Here is an 18,928-nt window from a genome sequence, read left to right as displayed (position 1 = left end):
TCCTCTCCCTGGCTGCAACCTCTTTGAACCCTTGAATGGTTTCTTCTACTAAAAACTTTTATAATAAATTTGTTCTTACATTTCTTGACCTTTCAACTTCAGACATTTACCTATAGTCTTCCTTGTTTAGAAAATGAGGATGACCATTTCTTATAACATCCCTTTTTCTACATGCAAGTCCCCTCCATTCTCTTGGAGTCATCACTCCATATTGAAGGGCTTGCCATGTAATACTGTTCAAAGCTCTTCAAGATAGCAGTATGGCAACCCACTCCAGTACCCTTGCCTGGAAAATCCCATGGACAGAGGAGCCTGGTGGGCCGCAGTCCATGGGGTCTCAAAGAGTCGGACACGACTGAGTGACTTCACTTTCACTTTTCACTTTCATGCATTGGAGAAGGAAATGGCAACCCACTCCAGTGTTCTTGCCTGGAGAATCCCAGGGACGGCGGAGCCTGGTGGGCTGCTGTCTACGGGGTCGCACAGAGTTGGACATGACTGAAGCGACTTAGCAGCAGCAGCAGCAGCAATTGCTTTACTTTCTCATTTTCCCTGGAGTTAATAATGTCTTCTTTCTAATTTACTAAACATTCTATGCAGGAGTGATTTCCTAATCTCAGTCTCAAACTGTAATTCTTTTGTCAGTACAGTTCGACATGTTCAAAGATCTCCTAAATCCATTTTTTCCCCCTTGGGAAATCCCTCCTTGATCCTCTCCGCTTGCTCCAGTTTACAGCTCTTGTTCTCTAGGTCTGCTGTTTAAGCCTCCTCTGGAGACTCACTTAGAATTTTCTTTGCTTTCTCTAGGGTTGCATCCTATGGAGTCTCCTTGCTAGTGGTAAAGAACCTGTCTGCCAATGCAGGAGACATAAGAGATGCAGGTTCGATCCCTTGGTCAGGAAGATTCCCTGGAGAAGGGAATGACAACCCACTCCAGTATTCTTGCCTGGAGAATCCCCATGGACAAAGGAGCCCAGTGGGCTACAGTCCATAGGGTCACAAAGAGTTGGACACGACTGAAGTGACTGAGCACTCACTTCCTCCAGTTAGTGGAGTGTGCCTTCTGTCCCTTCCTAGGTCAGAAGGAAGAGATTCTTTTAGAGATTTTTCAGAGATTTTTCATCCTCAATTTTCTAATAAGCTTTGCTATCCATGTGACCTATAGTTTTTGTTGGAATTGTAGAGTGAAGAAAAACTTCCCTCAGGATTTTTAAGAGTTTTACTTTTTCACATTTCCAGCATCCTGTTTAAAAGCCCACTGTCATTCTTTAATCTAAATAGTTTCTTTTTCCGCTTCCGGATGTTGTTAGCATGTTATCTTGAAATTACAAATCATGTGTCTCTGTGTGGCTTCCTTGCCTCTTGCTGTTTTGTGCCTTCTTTAGGCCTTTGCAATCTGAAAATCTAAGATGTCAGTTCTGGAGAATCTTTTCATTCTATTGGTTTGAAATGTATTTATCCTCCAGTGATTCTCTTTTTGTCTTTTTGCAACTTTTATTAGTCAGATATTGGGTCTTCTGAATTGACTTTGTAATTTTTAAATTGTTTCTCTCTTATTTCCCAGCACCTTTCCCCCATATCTCTATGTAAGAATCTCTCAAATTTATCACTCTTTTTTAATATTTCTTTTTATGTATGCTAATCCTTTTTAAAAGTTTCCCAGAGTTCATTATTATTCTAATTATCACCTCTTTTACAATGTCTGCTTGTTCCATTTTTGTGACCATTAAAAAAATTTTATCCGACGCTATCAAATATATTTTAAAAATTTATTTTTATTTTTCTCCCTGTACTGAATGTTTCTTCTGAATCCCTTTTATCACTGGATTGGCCTCTGCCTTGCCATCCTGGTCTGCTGTGAATATTCCAGAGTGAGATAATAACATGCTGATTGCATCACCTGTGTGACTGAGCAGACTTTGTATGTTAGTGGTTTTGTTTTCAGCTTCTCAGTTTAAAATCCAGTCATTTCATCAGAGGATCCTGACATGTTCCCATCTGTGGGTCTTTTCTCTGGGGCTAGAGCTGATTCCCTATCATTTATCAGTTGAATAATTGGATTAGGCTTAGGGAACAGAAATATAACTGCAGCGGCTTAATCCTATGAGACTTCTTTCCCTTCTCTCTCAATAAAAGGCTAAAGGCCTGATCAAGCTGTATCTTTAACCATCACCACACAGCTTATGGCTTTGATCATCCACATTTCTCACTCATAGTTTCAACATGGTTGTTCCAGTTTCAACCTCATGTTCATATTTTAGACAGGAAGGAGAAGAAACATTGAAGAAGGGAAAGGTAGCACCTATATTAAAATACATGAATGAATGAGTGAATAAATATACCTGATGTTCCTAGCAGATATCTTTGGTCAAAATTATATCATAAATCCATTTCTGGATGAAAAAGAGTCTGGGAAGTTAAGGTTTATGGCTGGACCACTGTCATCCTGAACACAGTCAGGCTTCTACTGGGAAAAATAAAGGATGAATATTGAATAGGAAAACTAGCAGTATTCACTGTGTAAAAGAAGACAGATAAAACACACTGTCCAAGGTAAATTGAAGAGCTTCACACTCAATACACTGTGTGTACATTATTATCTTAAAATCAAATGACACAAGATAAGATTTAAAGGACATGAGTGTATTTGTGTGCTTACTCTAATAGTAAGACTAGGAAGCATTTATCCAGGCAAGCTTCTGTTAGGTGCGCCATTGTGCTTCCCAGCTCTCCTTAGAGTTAGCAGATTATACTATAACTAAACTGTTAATATCTTTAAATATAAAATCTGTACATAATTATAAATTTAGCATATAATACTTTTTTTCTGGCCAAGATTATTTGGTAAGTAAAATGAACACATCAAAATATGGTATTGCTGCTAAGTTGCTTCAGTTGTGTCCAACTCTGTGCAACCCCATAGACGGAAGCCCACCAGGCTCCCCTGTCCTTGGGATTCTCCAGGCAAGAATACTGGAGTGGGTTGCCATTTCCTTCTCCAATGCATGAAAGTGAAAAGTGAAAGGGAAGTTGCTCAGTCGTGTCCGACTCTTAGCAACCCCATGGACTACAGCCTACCAGGGTCCTCCATCCATGGGATTTTCCAGGCAAGAGTACTGGAGTGGGGTGCCATTGCCTTCTCCGACGGTATTGCTATATGACTAAATTTTTTATTGTGTAAATGATCATTCATTTTTTTGTTTACATTGAGCATTTAAAGAGGAAGGGGGGAAAGGAAGGATGCAAGGAAGGAAGAGAATAAAATGAAAGAGAAGGAAAGAAGACAAAGGAAGTAAGAAAATTTTGATCACTAGCAGCCAACATGGTTTTATTTTAAAAAGGAAATCTTAACATCCCATAGTCTTCAGTTGAAAGGCCATTAGAATTACAGTTAAGAGAAATGCAATGGAGGAGTTGATTCATCTCCTGCTGAAACAGCATCCTGTACTGTGTGAGTTTACACACTCTGATATCAATCTGCCCGGGTACAACCCCAGTTGTTCTACTTGCTAGTTCTGCAACCTTAGGCAAATTGCTTAATATTCTTATCTCTTTGTTTTCTCACCTGTAAAATGGGAATAGTAATAATTCCTGGCTCACGCAGTTGTGTGGATTAAATGACTTGCCCACATATATAAGTATCTTTGGTCAGTAAGCATTTGATAAAAGTAGAAACTGAAAAGTGCAAGTGTTACTCACTCAACAAAGTTGTGTCCGACTCTTTGCTAGCCTGTGGGCTGTAGCCTGCCAGGCTCCTCTGTCCATGGAATTCTCCAAGCAAGAATACTGGAGTGGGTTGCCATTCCCTTCTCAAGAGATCTTCCCAACCCAGACTGGGATAGAACTTGGGCTTCCTGCATTGCAGGCAGCTTCTTTACCATCTGAGCCACCAAGAAAGCCAAATGATAAAAGTTAGCTATTTTTTAAAAATATGGATACAAAGAATATTGCAATGAGATTACTCAATAAGAAATTTAACAACTATATACAAAAAGGGATAATTTGTGTGATTATCAGCTGTAATTGAGTCCCAGTGGGCCCTATATTCCCTCAAGTATTGTTTTCATATGTATCAAAACATTGATTTATAGTTTTCTGAATCTGCCATAACCACAGACCACACACTGGGTGGCTTAAATTAATGTATTAAAGAGCTTATTCACCTCTGAGGACTCTATGGGAGGATCTGCTTCTAGTGTCTCTGGTAGACTCAGGGATTCCTAGACTTGTGTCTCCAGGACACAAGTGTTTTCCACATCGCTTTCCCTCTCCATGTCTGTCTCTATGCTCAAATGTTCTCTTTTCATACAGACATCAGTTTTGTTGGATTAGTGTCCACCTGAAAGACCTCATCTTAACTTGCTCCTACCAAAGACTATTTCCAAAGAAGGTCACATTTGCAAGTGCATGTGTGCTAAGTCTTGTGGGCTTCCCAGGCAGCGCTAGTGATAAAGAACCTGCCTGCCAATGCAGGAGACATATGAGATGCGGGGTTTGATCCTTGGTTTGGGAAGATCTCCTGGAGGAAGGCACAGCAACCCACTCCAATAGGCTTGCCTGGGGAATCCCAGGGACAGAGGAGCCTGGTGGGCTATGGTCCATAGGGTCACAAAGGGTCAGACATGATTGAAGCGACTTCATCTTAACTTGATCCTAGCAAAGGTTCTATTTCCAGATAGGGTCACATTCACAAGTACTGGGGGTTAGACCTTCAATATAATGATGTGTGTTTATTGAGGGAAGGGATTCAAGATATAAGAAGCATGACTTAGATGAAGCCATAGCTAATATTTTCACTAAATCTGCATGCAACCCAGATGTCAGCTGGTGCCTCGTAGCCTTTGAGCAGTGCATGGAGTTGGTAAGTCCTAAGCGCAGAATGACGCCTGTGGATTCCTACTCACTTTTGTTCTTTTGGCTCTGCTGATCTCAGACCACTGTGTCCTTGTGAGCTTTACTGTGCCTCACTGACACAGATGTGAAACTCATCAGGTCCTCAAAAATGATCCACCAACACAAAAAATAGCAGTGAACAATGATGGCTCCACTGAAAAATTTTTCAAGAGTAGGGAGAATTTTTAATACACAACATACAGTTCCCAGGACATAACTTGTGAAGACTTTACTAAAAGTTCTTCAGACCCTGTTCAGTCAGTTCAGTTCAGTCGCTCAGTCACGTCCAACTCTTTGAGACACCATGGACTGCAGCAAGCTAGGCTTCCCTGTCCATCACCAACTCCCAGAGCTTGCTCAAACTCATGTCCATGGAGTTAGTGATGCCATCCAGCTACCTCATCCTCTGTTATCCCCATCTCCTCCTGCCTTCGATCTTTCCCAGCATCAACCTTGTACCTGAGGGAATTTTTTTCTTAATCTATCCTCACTCCTAGATTTTCACCAATTCTATCCCCAAGTATCCAGCTCTTTTCTCCGCTTTTAGGCAGAAAATTTTACTTCTCTCTGATTCCTTGGTCCAAAATTTATATATAACCACCCCCTGGAAACTATGATATTTTCGTTCATGAAAAGTTGGTGTAACATGTCATTTTCTTCCACAGAGGGAGGTGAAAAATATGAAATAGGTGGAAAAATTAGAAAGAAAAAATATTCCACAACAGAATGGAGTGGAAGAAGAGGAATGCTGGATTTGGAATTATAAGATTTCACAGAGATATATAAAATAATAAGTAAATGTATTTTATAGTTATTTTTATGTTACAGTTACTCAGTGATTTTTCTTAAGTATGAGAAAAGTTTACCCCCCTCACTCCTCACAAGAATCTTAACTTGCTCACAGTCATACAGCTAGTAAGCGAGCTGGGATTTGCACCCAGTTACTAAGAATCCATAGACTGTCCTTAGACTGTTTAGCACCATGGGTTCCTAAAAAATACAAAGTGAAGGATCCTCAGCTCCTGAAAATAATATTAATTTTTGTTGATGATTAGGTTTCTTTTGAGTGAAAAATGTGATTTTATTCTCAGAAAATATCTAATGGGATCTTTTATTCTTTTAAAGAAAATAAAAACTAATTATCCCCTATAATGAAAAGACATCTTTTTTGGGTATTAGTTCTAGAAGGTCTTTGTAAGTCTTCATAGAACCATTCAACTTCAGCTTATTCATCATTACTGGTTGGGGCATAGACTTGGATTACTGTGATATTAAATGGTTTGCACTGGAAACAAACAGATCATTCTGGTGTTTTTGAGATTGCCCTCAAGTACTGCATTTTGGACTCTTGTTGACTATGAGGGCTACTCCATTTCTTCTAAGGGATTCTTGCCTACAGTAGTAGATATAATGGTCACCTGAATTAAATTCACCCATTCCAGTCCATTTTAGTTCACTGATTCCTAAAATGTCAATATTCACTCTTGCCATCTTCTGTTTGACCTCTATTCTTGTACTTAACATTTAACATTCCAATTTACCTCGATTCTTGTACTTAACATTCTAGGTTCCTATGCAATATTGTTTACAGCATCAGACTTTATTTCTATTACCTGTCACATCCACAACTGGTTGTTGTTTTCATGTTGGCTCCATCTCTTCTTTCTTTCTGGAGTTATTTCTCCACTCTTCTCCAGCATATTGGGCACCTACTAACCTGGGGATTTCACCATTCAGTGCCCTATCTTTTTGCCTTTTCATACTGTTCATGGGGTTCTCAAGGCAAGAATATTGAAGTGGTTTGCCATTCCCTTCTCCAGTGGACCATGTTTTGTCAGACCTCTCCACAATGACCCATCAATCTTGGGTGGTCCTACATGGCATGGCTCACTGAATTAGACAAGGCTATGGTCCATGTGATAAGTATGATTAGTTTTCTGTGATTGTGGTTTTCTTTCTGTCTGTCCTCTGAAAGATAAGGGTAAGAGGCTTATGGAAGCTTCCTGATGGGAGAGACTGACTAGAAACTGGATCATGTTCTGATGGGCACCATGCTCAGTAAATCTTCAATCCAATTTTCTGTTGATGGGTGTGGCTGTGTTCCCTCCCTTTTGTTTGACCTGAGACCAAACTATGGTGGAGGTAATGAAGATACCTCCAAAAACAAGACCAGGAGCTGACTGTGTAGCAAAAACAAGACAGGGAACTGACTGTGGCTCAGATCATGAACTCCTTATTGCAAAATTCAGATTAAATTGAAGAAAGTAGGGAAAACCACAAGACCATTTCAGGTATGACTTAAATCAAAACCCTCATGATTAAACAATGGAAATGATAAATAGATTCAAAGGACTAGATCTGATAGAGTGCCTGAAAAGCTATGAACAGAGGTTTGTGACATTGTACAGGAGGCAGTGACCAAGACCATCCCCAAGAAAAAGGAATGCAAAAAGGCAAAATGGCTGTCTGAGGAGGCCTTACAAATAGCTGAGAAAACAAGGGAAGCTAAAGGCAAAGGAGAAAAGGCAAGATAGACCCATTTGAATGAAGAGTTCCAAAGAATAGCAAGGAGAGATAAGAAAGCCTTCCTTGGTGATCAATACAAAGAAATAGAGGAAAACAATAGACTGGAAAAGACTAGAGATCTCTTCAAGAAAATTAGAGATACAAAGGGAGCATTTCATGCAAAGATAGGCACAAAAAAGGACAGAAATGGTATGGACCTAACAGAAGCAGAAAATATTAAGAAGAGGTGGCAAGAATACACAGAAGAACTGTACAATAAAGATCTTCATGATCCAGATGATCATGATGGTGTGATCACTCACCTAGAGCCAGACATCCTGGAATGTGAAATCAAGTGGGGCTTAGGAAGCATCACTATGAACAAAGCTAGTGGAGGTGATGGAATTCCAGTTGAGTTATTTCAAATCCTAAAAGATGATGCTGTGAAAGTGATGCACTCAATTTTGCCAGCAAATTTGGAAAACTCAGCAGTAGCTGCAGGAAAGGAAAAGGTCCGTTTTCATTCCAATCCCAAAGAGATGCAATGCCAAAGAATGTTCAAACTACCACACAATTACACTCATTTCACATGCTAGCAAATAATGCCCCAAATTCTCCAAGCCAGGCTTCAATAGTATGTGAACCGTGAACTTCCAGATATTCAAGCTGAATTTAGAAAAGGCAGAGGAACCAGACATCAAATTACCAATATTTGTTAGATCATCAAAAAAGCAAGAGAGTTCCAGAAAAACATCTACTTCAGCTTTATTGACTATCCCAAAGCCTTTGGCTGTGTAGATCACAACAAACTGTGGAAAAATTTTTAAGAGATAGGAATACCAGACCACCTTACCTGCCTCCTGAGAAATCTTGATCTCCTGCAGGTCAAGAGACAACACTTAGAACTGGACGTGGAGAAACAGATAGGTTCCAAGTCTCGAAAGGAGTATATCAAGGCTGTATATTATTATCCTGCTTATTTAACTTATATGCAAAGTACATCATGCAAAATGCCAGGCTGGATGAAGCACAAGATGGAATCAAGATTGCTGGGAGAAATATCCATAACCTCAGATACTCAGAGGACACCACCATTATGGCAGAATGTGAAGAAGAACTAAAGAGCCTCTAGATGAAGGTGAAAGAAGAGAGTGAAAAAGCTGGCTTAAAATTCAACATTCATAAAACTGATATCATGGCATCCAGTCCTATCCCTTCATGGCAAAAAGATGGGGAAACAATGGAAACAATGACAGACTTCATATTTTGGGGCTCCAAAATCATTGCAGATGGTGACTGCAGCCATGAAATTAAAAGACACTTGCTTGTTAGAAGAAAAGTTATGATCAACCTAGACAGCACATTAAAAAGCAGAGACATTACTTTGCCAACAAATGTCCATATAGTCAAAGCTATGATTTGTGTGGATATGAGAGTTGGGCTCTAAAGAAAGTTGAGTGCTGAGGAATTGATGCTTTTGAACTGTGTTGTTGGAGAAGACTCTTGACAGTCCATTGGACTGCAAGGAGATCCAACCAGTAAATCCTAAACAAAATCAGTCCTAAATATTCATTGGAAGGACTGATGCTGAAGCTGAAACTCCAATACTTTGGCCACCTGATGTGAAGAACTGACTCACTGAAAAACACCCTGATTCTGGGAAAGATTGAAGGCAGGAGGAAAAGGGGATGACAGAGGATGAGATGGTTAGGTGGCATCACCGACTTGATGGACATGGGTTTGAGCAAACTCTGGGACTTGGTCACTCAGTCAGTCATGTCCAACTCTTTGCGACCCCATGAACCACAGCACGCCAGGCCTCCCTGTTCATCACCAACTCCCAGAGTCCACCCAAACCCATGTCCAACCGTCTCACACTATGTCGTCCCCTTCTCCTCCTGCCCTCAAACTTTCCCAGCAGCAGGGTCTTTTCAAATGAGTCAGCTCTTCACATCAGATGGCCAAAGTATTGGACTTTCAGCTTCAACATCAGTCTCTCCAATGAACACCCAGGACTGATCTCCTTTAGAGAGGACTGGTTGGATCTCCTTGCAGTCCAAGGGACTCTCAAGAGTCTTCTCCAACACCACAGTCCAAAAGCATCAATTCTTCAGTGCTCAGCTTTCTTCACAGTCCAACTCTCACATCCATACATGACCACTGGAAAAACCATAACCTTGACTAGATGGACCTTTGTTGGCAAAGTAATGTCTCTGCTTTTCAATATGCTATCTAGGTTGGTCATAACTTTCCTTCCAAGGAATAAGCGTCTTTTAATTTCATGGCTGCAATCACCATCTGCAGTGATTTTCGAGCCCAGAAAAATAAAGTCAGCCACTGTTTCCACTGTTTCCCGATCTATTTCCCATGAAGTGATGGTACTGGATGCCATGATCTTAGTTTTCTGAATGTTGAGCCTTAGGCCAATTTTGTCACTCTTCTCTTTCACTTTCATCAAGAGGCTTTTTAGTTCTTCTTCACTTTCTGCCATAAGGGTGGTGTAATCTGCGTATCTGAGGTTATTGATATTTCTCCTGGCAATCTTGATTCCAGCTTGTGCTTCCTCCAGCCCAGCGTTTCTCGTGATGTACCCTGCATAGAAGTTAAATAAGCAGGGTGACAATATACAGCCTTGATGTACTCCTTTTCCTATTTGGAACCAGTCTGTTGTTCCATGTCCAGTTCTAACTGTTGCTTCCTGACCTGCATACAGGTTTCTCAAGAGGCAGGTCAGGTGGTCTGGTATTCCCATCTCTTTCAGAATTTTCCACACTTTGTTGTGATCCACACAGTGAAAGGCTTTGGCATAGTCAATAAAGCAGAAATAGATGTTTTTCTGGAACTCTCTTGCTTTTTAGATGATCCAGAAGATGTTGGCAATTTGATCTCTGGTTCCTCTGCCTTTTCTAAAGCCAGCTTGAACATCTGGAAGTTCACAGTTCAAGTATTGCTGAAGCCTGGCTTGGAGAATTTTGAGCATTACTTTACTAGCATGTGAGATGAGTTCAATTGTGCGGTAGTTTGAGCATTCTTTGGCGTTGCCTCTCTTTGTGATTGGAATGAAAATGGACCTTTTCCTTTCCTGTGGCCACTGCTGAGTTTTCCAAATGTGCTGGCATATTGAGTGCAGCATTTTCACAGCATTATCTTTTAGGATTTGAAATAGCTCAACTGAAATTCCATCACCTCCACTAGCTTTGTTCATAGTGATGCTTCCTAAGGCCCACTTGACTTCACATTCCAGGATGTCGGGCTCTAGGTGAGTGATCACACCATCGTGATTATCTGGGTCATGAAGATCTTTTTGTACTTAGGCCAAACTGGACCTAAATCCGAGATCCATCACTTATTTCCAGAATGACTCTGGATAAGTTATGATCTCTGTCTGTCTTTGCTTTCCTTACTTGTGAAATGAGAAAAAAATATATTACCTGTTTCATGAGAGTGAGAAGATTAAATTGGCACATACTACAGTGCCTGGCTTCCCAGATGGCTCTAGTGGTAAAGAACCCACTGGCCAATGCAGGAGATGCAAGAGACGCTGGTTCAATCGCTGGGTGGGGAATATCCTCTGGAGGAAGAAATGGCAACCCACTCCAGTATTCTTGCCGGGAGAATCCCATGGACAGAGGAGCCTGACAGGCTACAGTCCATAGGATCGCAAAGAGTCGGACACGACTGAAGCTAGTTACCATGCATTACTACGCAGTGCCAGGCACTTTGTTATTCCACAGTAAGAGATATCTATGGATATTAATCACTCTATTTGAATGAAGTAATTGATTAGAATTAGTCAGTTTTATTGATATTAATCCAGCATTGATATTTACCTCTTCCATTGAGTGGAACTCAATTTTGAAGAAAGAATTCTTAACAATTTTTTTTTAATGCCTGAGGTTTTTTATCCATTTAGCCTGATATTTATAACGTCTAGTTAATGACACGTCTGATGCCATTGGCCAGCAATATTTTGAGGAAACCCTGTGCAGTGGACAGCATTTCTCTTCGGAAGAGTGGTGCAGTAGAGTGGCCATGAGTATGGACCTTTAAGTGTGACTGCCTGCATGCAAACCATGACTCTGGCACCTGCTAGTAGAGAGAGTTGGACAAGTTAATTTATCCTCTCTGTGCCTCAGTGTTCACATCTACAAAATCAGAACAGCCGTGCTTGATACAACATGACACCCATATTTTCTACCATGTCATTTATTTGATGTTTATTTATGTCTAAATATTTCTCTCCTATGAATTTAGGGAATAAATTTTACACTTGCTTTTGAAGAACTGCTAAATATTTTTATAATCACTGACATATTTTATATTTAAAATCTTAATTCATATGTTAACAAAAAGAAGTATTTTCATAGAGTATAATTAATTGTGATTTCAGATACATAATAATTATAACATGATAATGAAAGGTATAATACAGACTTTCAGGAGTAAATGCATAATAAACTGTTTACATTTTGTTTAATCCTTATAACAACCCTATGGTACATGTTCTAGAGACTTGCCCAAGGCTATTAAGGACTGAGATCCAGGTCCATGTGGCTCCAGGCCAGGAAATCTTCCAGAGCAGGTGTTGGAAGGGGAGCAGTGGGATGGGATGAGAGAAGTTGCTTGCCCTCAGAGCCTTCCCCAAGGCCATCAAACTCAAGGTCTCACCACTACCTGGAGCAAGCTCAGCTCTCAGCCCCTATTTTGTGCTTCTTCCAGCCTTCCTTTCAGATCTGATTTGTTCTTACTTGAAATAACATTTGGAGAAGAAACATAAACATCTTTTACTTTCTCTGGATAGGAAAAAAAATTTTTCACTCATAGGATTGTTGGGTTAGGATGAAGACCTACCAATATATGTTCACTTGTAAATGCCAGGTTCATTCTGTTTTATAATTCCAACTTAAACAGAAAATTCTTCCCTGGTACCATAAGATATCACAACCTTGTGTACTCCTCACTCTTTCTTCACTGCTGGTCTCCAGAAGAGCTAAGGGACCGATGTGAGGCAGTACGCCAGCACTCTCTGGCTTCCCAAGCATCATGGCGAGGAGTGGCTATGTGCTGCTAATAGTGATGACTACTTTCCTGGGGAATTGTACTGCCCAGTTGGGCTAAGTGTAGTGGCACCACTCACAGATGATGGAGGAGATCATTAGTCACAAACTGCTCCCTTGTGCATTAATAGAAGGCTTAAGCACTTGGCATTCTACAAAGTTCATGAAAGATGCCCAGCTATGAATTATCTGCTTCTGTTTTTGTTGTTTTATAATAGGAGGGAGAAGGAAACAAGGTGGATGGTAAAAACATCAGAGAGAATAGAGTTTGAATTCTGCCCCAGCCATGTATTATTTGCAAGTTATGTTAGAGTTACCTGCTCAGACCCCCTCTTATATTTAAATGAGAATAACAACTATGACCACTCAGGATTGTTGGGAGGGTTGTGTGAATTCCTGTGTTTCATTTGGACCTGGCCTATACTAAGATCATTGATATATGGGACAACTTTCCTAAGTCTAAATATGAATACTTGTAGGATTTGAGTGCCCATTTGTTCATTCTATTCTACTTGGCTGAATTCTGTGAGTTCAGATTTCCTATTTTATGCATTTGTTCATAACTGTGATCTAATGTGGTCAATTGGGGATTATTAAGGTCTCAAAAAATTGTATGTTGAATATGCATGCCCAAGAGTATGATCATCTAGGATGCAGTATCTCATAAAATAAAGAGCACAAGACTGGATGTCAAAAGACTTAGATTATGATCATGACTCTACCATAAGCCAACTGTGAGAATCTGGGGACAGGGTGGGAGGTGAATCTGGGGAAAGCATTTTTCTTATTAGGATCCCAAATGTTCTCATATATAAATTAGAAATTTGTAGACACAAATGCTGATCCATGAGCCTGAAATCTTTGCGCGTTAAGCATACAAAATGCTGGGCTTCATCCTAGACCAACAGACTCTGAATATTAATGGTAGGGGCCAGACTAACTTTATTTTAGTAAATGCTCTAGGACTGAGTGCAATGGGATGTGATGATCAGTTTCTTTCAAATTTTGGCATTCAATGGATCTAGAGTGTCACACTTATTTTTTCAAAAGTTGCTAAAAAATTCATTTGTTAAAAGAAGGAAAAAAGAAAATTAACAATCTTCAGAGTGACTGTGAAGCAAAATCTTCTCCCTGTTTTCTAGAAATTAAACAGAAATGAGATATCTAAGAACAGAAACCACAGGTGAGTGAACTTTCTGGGATAACAAATGTAAAACTCATTATGTGATGTTTGAGTGTTTAAACTTGGGGCTCCTGAGTTCTGTAGATACTGGGAAATTGTGTTTAGAGAGACTATATGTATTTACTAAATCATTCACAGTATTTGAGGAAATATAATGATTTTCATTAGTAACTGAAGATGTTAGAGCTCTGTGCTACTTTAAGTAAAGACCATTAGGAGTCTCTAGTAATTGAATTTTTCCATTGTAGTAACCTTTAGATATATAGCCTTCCACATTGAAGTTGGAAGTGATTAGAACAAGTGTTCTCAATTTCCTCTTAGCTCTGTTGGTTTTAAAGTATTCTAAATTAATTTGTTAAATGTCATATCCCAAAGGGAGAAACAAAGATTCTTCTTGTGATTATATGCCTAAACTTTCCCTCAAATTGTTGATTGTTAACAGACATGGTTTCCCTGAAGTACACATCTCGGAGAGTTTTCAAGGGTATAGTTTTTCCTTCCTTCTTCCTCCTTAATTAGATCTTCAGTATATTATTAATCTTTCACACATTGGCATGGTGCTTCCCAGCATATAGAAAAATTTAACGAGTAGTTTTATTTTTACAAGACCATTTGTTACACAGAGCATGCATTATTATAAATGTTCATTTTTTAATGAAAGAATAAATTTAAGCAGAGAGAAGTTAGGTGATTTCTCTAAGGTTCAGTTCTGTTCAGTCGCTCAGTTGTGTCTGACTTTTTGTGACCCCAGGAACTGCAGCACACCAGGCCTCCCTGTCCATCACCAACTGCCAGAGTCTACCCAAACCCATATCCATTGAGTCAGTGAAGCCATCCAACCATCTCATCCTCTGTCGTCCCCTTCTCCTCCTGCCCTCAATATTTCCCTGCATCAGGGTCTTTTCAAATGAGTCAGCTCTTTGCATCAGGTGGCCAAAGTATTGGAGTTTCAGCTTCAACATCATTCCTTCCAATGAACACCCAAGACTGATCTCCTTTAGGATGGACTGGTTGGATCTCCTTGCAGTCCAAGGGACTCTCAAGACTATTCTCCAACACTACAGTTCAAAAGCATCAATTCTTCAGCACTCAGCTTTCTTCACAGTCCAACTCTCACATCCATTCATGACCACTGGAAAAACCATAACATTGACTAGATGGACCTTTGTTGACAAAGTAATGTTTCTGCTTTTTAATATGCTCTTGGATGGTCATAACTTTCCTTCCAAGGAGTAAGTGTCTTTTAATTTCATGGCGGCAATCACCATCTGCAGTGGTTTTGGAGCCCAGAAAAATAAAGTCAGCTACTGTTTCCACTGTTTCCCCATCTATTTGCCATGAAGTGATGGGACCGGATGCCATGATCTTAGTTTTCTGAATGTTGAGCTTTAAGCCAACTTTGTCACTCTCCTCTTTCACTTTCATCAAGAGGCTCTTTAGTTCTTCACTTTCTGCCATAAAGGTGTTGTCATCCGCTTATCTGAGGTTATTGATACTTCCCCTGACAATCTTGATTCCAGCTTGTGCTTCCTCCAGCCCAGCGTTTCTCGTGATGTACTCTGCATATAAGTTAAATAGGAAGGATGACAATATACAACCTTGATGTATTCCTTTTCCTATTTGGAACCAGTCTGTTTTTCCATGTCCAGTTCTAACTATTGTTTCCGGACCTGCATACAGGTTTCTCAAGAGGCAGATCAGGTGGTCTGGTATTCCCATCTCTTTCAGAATTTTCCACAGTTTATTGTGATCCACACAGTCAAAGGCTTTGGCATAGTCAATAAAGCAGAAATAGATGTTTTTTTATGGAACTCTCTTGCTTTTTTGATGATCCAGCGAATGTTGACAATTTGATCTCTGGTTCCTCTGCCTTTTCTAAAACCAGCTTGAACATCTGGAATTTCATGGTTCATGTATTGCTGAAGCCTGACTTGGAGAACTTTGAGCATTACTTTACTAGCGTGTGCTGCTGCTGCTGCTAAGTCACTTCAGTCGTGTCCTCTCTGTGCTACCCCAGAGACGGCAGCCCACCAGGCTCCCCTATCCCTGGGACTCTCCAGGCAAGAACACTGGAGTGGGTTGCCATTTCCTTCTCCAACGCATGAAAGTGAAAAGTGAAAGTGAAGTCGCTCAGTCGTGTCTGACTCCTAGCGACCCCATGGACTGCAGCCTACCAGACTCCTACGTCCATGGGATTTTCCAGGCAAGAGTACTGGAGTGGGGTGCCATTGACTTGTGAGATGAGTGCAATTGTGCAGTAGTTTGAGCATTCTTTGGCATTGCTTTTCTTTGGGATTGGAATGAAAACAGACCTTTTCCTTCCCTGTAGCCACTGCTGAGTTTTCCAAATGTGCTGGCATATTGAGTGCAGCATTTTCACAGCATCATCTTTCAGGATTTGAAATAGATTGGCTGGAATTCCATCACCTCCCCTAGCTTTGTTTGTAGTGATGCCTCCTAAGGCCCACTTGACTTCACATTCTAGGATGTCTGGCTCTAGGTGAGGGTGCGTGATCACACCATCATGATTATCTGGGTCATGAAGATCTTTATTGTACAGTTCTTTTCTATGTATTCCTACCATCTCTTCTTAATATCTTCTGCTTCTGTTCGGTCCATACCATTTCTGTCCTTTATTGAGCCCATCTTTGCATGAAATGTTCCCTTGGTATCTCTAATTTTCTTGACGAGATGTAGTCTTTCCCAGCCTGTTGTTTTCCTCTCTTTCTTTGCATTGATCACTGAGGAAGGCTTTCTTATCTCTCCTTGCTATTCTTTGGAACTCTTCATTCAAATGGGTATATCTTTCCTTTTCTCCTTTGCTTTTCACTCCTCTTCTTTTCACAGCTATTGGTAAGGCCTCCTCAAACAGCCATTTTACTTTTTTGCATTTCTTTTTCTTGGGGATGGTCTTGATTCCTGTCTCTTGTACAATGTCATGAACCTCCGTCCATAGTTCATCAGGCACTCCGTCTATCAGATCTAGTCCCTTAAAGCTATCTCCAAGGTTACCCATCACCTCTTTACTCCACAAGGCTCTATTCAGCACCTTCTGTCCTACCACATACCAGGAACTTTGCTATACACTTGCAATTCATATATAAATAAGACCTTGCCTGTGGAGAGCTCCAGTCTAACAGAAACACATATACACACATATGCACATACACTACATGCATGCATACATACACACATACATACAGACAGTGTGGGGACTACAACAGTAGAAGTATGTACAAGGCACAGCTGTAGAATACAGAAATGATAATCCACTCTCCATGTGGGTTTGGATTTATTATGAGAAAAAGTTATAAGATCTGTAGCAGCCTTAGCTTTTCAGTAAAGGTGGAGCTTAGTTGCTCTGCAATTTGGATAGATTTGGATGCTACATTTCTTTTTTTGTCTTAAATCTGTTAGAAAAGAATTCCATGTAGGATTGGGGAAATGTCAGTTATCCAAATCACAGAATATGGAGAGTATGCTGATGCAACTAAACATCCATTCTCACTGTCACTGACAGAAGATGACTGTAAGATCCTGGCTTGAGTGACTGGTTGGATGGAAATGGCTTTCACCAATATAGAGTAACACAGTAAGGAAGTAACACCTTGTAGGTAATACAGATAGGGTAATACAGAAAGCAAGGAATAAAAGGAGGAAGGGAGGAAAGAAAGACAGAATCCTACTGCATTCCTTCCCATTGAAGATACGTAATCCCTCCATTGCATCATGTTGCTTCCAGCCAACATACTTTCCATTAGTATCAATCCACAGTAGAAATAAATTTCTCTAGAAGTAGCTCTATAAATGGGGTGATTAAGCAGACACTCAGGGTGTAGTAAGGCAGACGCTTACATGAAATGAAGTCGAAGGGATCATGTGCTTTTTAGAAGAGGTCAGATCAATAAGGAGAGTGCTTATTCAATTATTCTTTTCAACATTTGTTGTACTATCATTAATAATTAAGAGTAAAAATAGTGGCAACTGTATTGTCAACAAAGCAGCACCATAAGAATCTTCCCATGTTGTCCTTGGCAATGTCACAATGTGATGAGATGCTGTTATCTATCCAGGTTATTCATAAGGCTATTGCCACTAAAATGCTTCATCTAAAAAAGGTGATACTGTTAAGAAAATATGGAATTGAGACTTGCTTAATCTTACAATAACTGTGCTATAGATAATTGATAATTGGCCCTAGAGGAAAAACCAGAGACCTTGGAATTCCATTAGCATATATATGCTTCATCATTCTAATGGTATAAAAGAAGAATCTGTATAAAATATTTATACATACAAGTTGCCTAGTAAGATAGTGACATTAAAGTGAAATACAATGAGGGCAGTGTCATGGCTTATGGCAATATGAATTGTTGAACTGAACTAAATAAGAAGAGCCTGCCTTAATTCTTCTTTCCTTGGTATAGCCCTTTTCAAAAAATATATTCATTTACTTAATTGTTCTTCAAGATGAAGAAAATATTTGAAATTATTAGAAAAGGGTATACAAAATTTTTGCTTGTAAGAAAGAGCTTCCAGCTTGAATTTTGTTGCTGCATTTCTTAATCTGGAAACTGGGGTTAATAATCATTCTATCTAGGAATTCCCTGGTGGTTCAGTGGTTGAGACTCAGAGCCTTCACTGCCAGGGCCGAAGTTTGATCCCTGGCTGGGAAACTAAGATCCTGAAAGCTGCAGGGCATGGCCAAAAAATAATAATAATGATCATAATTCTATCTAATAGGTTGCCATGAGGTATATTGCATACAGAATCCTCAGCAAGATATGTGAATCAGAGAGCACTCAGAAATATTAGTTATTATCATAGTTTAGTGTTCTTTTTACATATGAATAAATAATAAAAGCCAAATCTAATACAGTATTTATAATATGCCAGATACTATTCTCAGTATTTTTCATGTAATAACTCAATTACTCTTCCAGCAACCTATGCAGTGAGTATTACTGTTATCCTGAATTATGCATGATGAAAAAAAGGCACAGAAAGCTTAAGAAAAATGTCAAAAAGTATCTAGTTGGCAATGGAACTTAGCAGTCTGCTTTTGAGACTATGTGCCTGACCACTATATGATAACTGCCTCAAGATAAATTGCTAGTAATTTAGTAATGTTATTTGACTAAGAAGAGGCATTCTTCATATTCTAAGTTACGTAATGATGGTTCTTTAAAGAATAGTAAAGTAAGGCAAATGTATGGAGTGCTGGTGGAGAAAGAGCATGAACACTAAATACTCTCTGTGAGTGCTTCTAAGAGTTTTACCTCTCTGTCTC

At 39.7% G+C, this 18,928-nt stretch overlaps 1 protein-coding gene across 3 annotated transcripts in view; it reads left to right on the top strand.

Annotated features, from left to right (window-relative positions):
• The window catches only part of KCNIP4 (potassium voltage-gated channel interacting protein 4), a 1,326,525-nt gene that overhangs the window by 777,489 nt on the left and 530,108 nt on the right, over nt 1-18,928 (top strand). The gene's annotated exons all lie outside the window — the stretch shown is intronic.

The sequence above is a fragment of the Bos taurus genome, chromosome 6 (genome assembly GCF_002263795.3).
Source record: "Bos taurus isolate L1 Dominette 01449 registration number 42190680 breed Hereford chromosome 6, ARS-UCD2.0, whole genome shotgun sequence".
Taxonomy (NCBI): domain Eukaryota; kingdom Metazoa; phylum Chordata; class Mammalia; order Artiodactyla; family Bovidae; genus Bos; species Bos taurus.
The sequence above is the reverse complement of the archived record's forward strand: the minus strand, read 5'-3'. Positions and strand labels throughout refer to the sequence as shown.